The following is a 6,000-nucleotide window of genomic DNA, read 5'->3' on the forward strand; positions in this document are numbered from 1 at the left end:
ATTCATCCCAAGGTCTAATAAATTTAAATTATATTATTAAATACAGTATTGATTGTATTAATACAAATATATATTTGAAAAGAACACTTAAAATATAGAAATTAATAAAAATTAAATCACCAATAATCCTAGTATTTAAGAGAGAAATTCATTTAATTTTTCTGATAGGTCATTTTGTTACGGACCAGGTTTCTTGGCCTTCTTTTTTTTTTTTCTTTGTTTTTTTTTGCGGTACGCGGGCCTCTCACTGCCGTGGCCTCTCCCGTTGCGGAGCACAGGCTCCGGACGCGCAGGCCCAGCGGCCACGGCTCACGGGCCCAGCCACTCTGCGGCATGTGGAATCTTCCCGGACCGGGGCACGAACCCACGTCCCCTGCATCGGCAGGCGGACCCCCAACCACTAAGCCACCAGAGAAGCCCTTGGCCTTCTTAATCAATAGAAATTGATCAGAGGCCAGACAAAAAATTCAGGCAAGGCATTATTGGGGCCCCTGCTGCAGCAGGGGAGAGTGAGAACAAACAATGGCTTCCCTCCCTTGCTGGCTCCCTGAGCGGGGTGGGGGTGGGGGTGGGGAGAGCTTGTTCCTTATATGGGGTGAGGGTAGGGGTGTGTCCAGGGGTCGGCCGGAGGGGTGGCTTAGGTGTTTTGCCCACCACTTAGGTGGTGTTGTGTGCAGGGGGCATGTGCAGTACCCTGCTTTTGCTCCCAACCCCCTGCTTTTGCTCCAGACTCTTCAAAGGTGGCAGCTGGGTTTTTTGGTCTCTGTATCTTTTGTCCAAAATTTGCCCTAGCTGCAGCTTGCATGCAGTTATTTTTAGTCCCATATAGTTTCTTTGTATTTTGTTGCTTAAAGAGAGGTGTGTCCAGGTGGAAGCCTTGCAGCACTGCAGCATGGGTCCCAGGTCCCGGCCTGTCTCTCTATCTGATCATTTAAAGTTTGAAAACAGTTGCCTGAAAAACTTTTGTGGCTGACAAATTTTTGGAAGCAGTAGTGACACCTTTTTCACTTTCTAACATGAATATTTAGACTTTTTAAGATAAATTTTAATAATTTATGTTTTCCAGAAAATCTCTTTTACCCAGGTTTTATATTTTTTGTAGCATTTTATTTAAAAAAATAAAAATCTCCATGCCTGTGGTTATCACACTTTTCCCCTTGTTAGTGCTGAGTGTTTGGGTTCTTTCTCATTTTAGCTTGCTTCTTTCATTCAGAGATGATTCTTTTTAGTTGCCCTTTCCAAAGAACGATTCTTAGATTTGTGTATGAATTTTTTAAATGGAAATTTAAAATGTATTCCTACAAGAGGGATTATTGGGTCAACTATTTTGAAGATTCTTACTATTCTTGAAATATACTGCCAAATTGCTTTCTAGAAAGTTCCTAAGATTTATGTGCAGTGTTTGTTTATTTTTATTTCTCCCTTTCATATATTGGTCATAACTGCCAATTATACCTCAATAAAGTTGGAAAAAAATAAAAATAAAAAAACAGACTAGGGTCATATTATATGTATTGTTCTAAAATTCCCCATCTTTTCTTTTTAACAGCTGTATAGTGTTTTATTCTGTGCATATACCATATTTTATTAAACCAATACCTTATTGCTCTGGTTATCAATGCTGCATAAAAATGACTCTAAAACTTAGTCATGTGATATATCATTTTCTTGCACTCACTCTGTGAATTCAGACAGAGCACAGTGGGGATGTCTTGTCTGATACATGATGTCTGGGGCCTCAGCTGGGGAGAACTAATAGCTGAGGTGACTCAGTAACTGGGGAATGAAATCATCAGTAGACATTTTTACTTACGTGCCTGGTGGCCGATGCTGGCTTTTGTCCACAGCTCCTACCTCTCCATGTGGTCTGACTTCCTCACAGTATGACAGCTAGAGGGTAGTTGGACCTTTTACATGGCGGCTGAAGGCTCTAAAAGTGATTGTCCTGAGAGGATCAGGCAGAAGCTGCATACCCTTTTCTGGCCACTTTTGCGTTCTATTGGTCACAGTAGTCAGAAGCCTTCCTAAATTTCGGGAGAGGGGACATAGACCCCCATCTCTTGATGTGTCAAAGAATTTGTGGATGTGTTTTAAAACCACCACACCTGTTATGAACATGTAGACTCTTTATGGTTTTGTTCATTACAACAATAGAACAATGAACATGTACATAGTGTATCTGTGTGTACACTGCAAGGATTCCTACAGGGAATATTTCCCACGAACAGGGCATGCACATTTAGAATTTTGGTAAATCTACCTAATAACAGTCCTACAAGACTTTGCCAAATTTGTGCACCCTTCAGCATATGAAAGAAACTGTTTCCTTATCCCGATAAATCTACCTAATAACAGTCCTACAAGACTTTGCCAAATTTGTGTACCCTTCAGCATATGAAAGAAACTGTTTCCTTATCCCTTTTATTACACCAACCTGTATTTGAACATTCCAAGGTAAAAATATTTTTCTATCAAGGAATTTTTAATGGGTAAACAGTTTTCCATATAAAGTATTTTACCACCCTCATTTGCATGTTTAGATTGTTCCTAATTTTTCATTACTATAAAACAATTGATGATGTATATCCTTGTAAGTAAACCTTTGCCCGCTTTCTTAATTATTTCCTAAGGACACGGTCCTAGAAGTGGAATCTCTAAGTCAAAATTTATTCTCATTTTTAAGCCTCCTGATATGTATTGCCAAAATAACAGAATGTTTATACCATTTTACATTCCTATCAGCATCTTCCATTCTCTTTATGCCCCTTTCATTAGGCCACATTGCTCGGCTTTTGGGATCAATCCCTTGCCCCCGGCAGTGGAAGCACGGAGTCCTAACCACTGGACCACCAAGGAATTCCCCCATTAGGCAATGTTCTTCAACAGTGGGATATTTTGCATTTTGTAATGTATAACCCAAAGCACATTTCATTACAAATTCCCAATGTGAATTCAGAAATCACACAGAATAACTGTCTAGTTGTAATTCTTTATGATTGGGATGTTTTGATGAATACAATGTCTCTTTGCTGCATACCATGTGTTAAAAAAATTAGAAAACCTAATACCTAGACTACACCATTGTCATTATCTCCCTGCCCCCACTATAGCTGCATTTTCAGAATGATGCTTTGGCATTATTTTCTTATACAGATAGCTGAAATGAAAACATGTAACATTTGAAATGGCTTTAAATAATATTTATAAAGCAGTTCAATGCCCTCTTACAAAGTCTCCTATGAGTATTTCTCTTAGCACTAGGGGTCTTAATAAAATTTGCTTTCCCAAATAAACTACTATACTTCTGTCCATCAGTAAGAGCTGTGTATTGTATTTCCTTCTTTGTCCTGTTTTTTAGGATGTCCATAGCTAAGTTTTACCCAATTACTATAGCACTGTTTACTTTAATCAAGATTTTTATAAATACAGATTTTCTTTTCCTTTATTTCTTATTTCTCTCTCTCTTTTGGGAATCTTTGACTCTGACTGCAATGAATCTACCTTCAATAATTTTTAGAAGGTGGAGAGGGAAGTTCAAATTATAAATCAATTGATAAAAATTACATCTTTGATTAGTAATACAGATGATTTGGAGGTTGGGCTAAATATGTATTAGTTTTTATATTAGAACAACTTTGAAGCACTTTAAAAATTAGAGTGTGAAATGCCTATTTAGGTCTTCTGCCCATTTTTTATTGGGTTGTTTGTTATTTTGATATTGAGCTGCATGAGCTGCTTGTATATTTTGGAGATTAATCCTTTGTCAGTTGCTTCATTTGCAAATATTTTCTCCCATTCTGAGGGTTGTCTTTTGGTCTTGTTTATGGTTTCCTTTGCTGTGTAAAAGCTTTTAAGTTTCATTACGTCCCAGTTGTTTATTTTTGTTTTTATTTTCATTACTCCAGGAAGTGGGTCAAAAAAGATCTTGCTGCGATTTATGTCAAAGAGTGTTCTGCCTATGTTTTCCTCTAAGAGTTTTATAGTGTCTGGCCTTACATTCAGGTCTTTAATCCATTTTGAGTTTATTTTTGTGTATGGTGTTAGGGAGTGTTCTAATTTCATTCTTTTACATGTAGCTGTCCAGTTTTCCCAGCACCACTTATTGAAGAGGCCGTCTTTTCTCCATTGTATATTCTTGCCTCCTTTGTCATAGATTAGGTGACCATATGTGTGTGGTTTTATCTCTGGGGTTTCTATCCTGTTCCATTGGTCTATATTTCTGATTTTGTGCCAGTACCATACTGTCTTGATTACTGTAGCTTTGTAGTATAGTCTGAAGTCAGGGAGCCTGATTCCTTCAGCTCCGTTTTTCTTTCTCAAGATTGCTTTGACTATTCAGGCTCTTTTGTGTCTCCATGTAAATTGTAAAAGGTTTTGTTCTAGTTCTGTGAAAAACGCTATTGGTAATTTGATAGGGATTGCATTGAAATTGGGTCATTTGTAGAGACGTGGATGGACTTAGAGGCTGTCATACAGAGTGAAGTATGTCAGAAAGAGAAAAACAATTATTGTATATTAGCGCATATATGTGGAATCTAGAAAAATGTTATAGATGATCTTATTTGCAAAGCAGAAATAGAGACACAGATGTAGAGAGCAAATGTATGGGTACCAAGGGGGAAAGGGGGTGTGGGAGGAATTGGGAGATTGGGATTCACACATATACACTACTGATACTATGTATGAAATAGATAACAAATGAGAACATACTGTTGAGCACAGGGAACTCTACTTAATGCACTGTGGTGACCTGACTGGGAAGGAAGTCCAGAAGGGAAGGGATATATGTATATGTATGGCTGATTCATTTTGCTGTACAGTTGAAACTAACACAACATTGTAAAGTGACTATACTCCAATGAAAAAGTAATTTTAAAAAGTTAGAGTGTGAGTTATTTTGCTATTCACCTTTCTGTGCCTGGCAAAAGAATATAGGAATTTGGGATTAATAAAAGTCTTTATTTTAGGTTTAATCTAATTTTGTTTTCATAAACTATATTTAATAAAACATCTAATGGATTCTTTTATAACACAAAACTATCTGTAGAAGAAAGTTTTGCACATTTTAACATTTTGCATTTATAACAGTGATAAATCTAGCAACCCTAGGTTGACATCCTGAAATATATATTTTTGAAACATTATTGTGTTTGGAATTTTATCTTTCTATTAGTATGTGTTAGCTTGGAGCAGACCAAGATCTACAAGAAAGGCAAAATCAATCCCACAGAATGAAACCTGGTAAGTGTTTGTAAATGACCATTGCTTTCAGCCCAGACTAGCTCAGTTGAATTTGAGAAGACATAGCCAGTATCTCCTGATTCTTTTAAATTCTGATTTTTTCCAGTCTACCTCCAACTAATTTAAACCATAGAATATGGAAGTCAACAATGTTATATAAACACTCTAGGAACATTATGTTGTGAGTAGGAAACAGCGGGAATGAGCCAGTTCTAAAAATGTTTTTATTGGGATCAACAAAGGAAGAAGAGAGGAGTTTTTAAAACTGTGAGTAAAGTAAGTGAGTGGAGAATAAGAGTAATAAGAGAATAAGACATGTGAATAGGAGAGATTTTTATAGATTGAAACCTGATTCAAAATGAAAGAACTAGAAAAATGCCAGAACCATTTTGAACTTATTATAAGTGGTAAGGAAAACAGTGATAATTTTATTATTACATTTCGATTGCCTGGTATACAAAAGACTATTCCTGCAAAACTGACAGATTTCTGGTATTTTCACAAAGCAGTTATATAAAATTATAGGCTAGGATGTTTCAGGAATACACTTAGGTGAAGTCAGAGCTGACATAAGAATTTATATCTCACTTTAAATTTTATCATCACTTGATTAATAAACAAACTTTCTTTATAAATCTGGTCTCACATTTCTCAAAGTGACATTAAGAAACTCTAATTCCATAGGATTTTATTTAGATTCATGCTTCTATGATTAAATATGAGAATGGTAGGCTAAACAAGGGAGGCTTCCCTGAAAAT

This window comes from Neophocaena asiaeorientalis, unplaced genomic scaffold (genome assembly GCF_003031525.2).
Source record: "Neophocaena asiaeorientalis asiaeorientalis breed wild unplaced genomic scaffold, Neophocaena_asiaeorientalis_V1.1 scaffold59, whole genome shotgun sequence".
In the NCBI taxonomy this organism is placed as follows: Eukaryota; Metazoa; Chordata; class Mammalia; order Artiodactyla; family Phocoenidae; genus Neophocaena; species Neophocaena asiaeorientalis.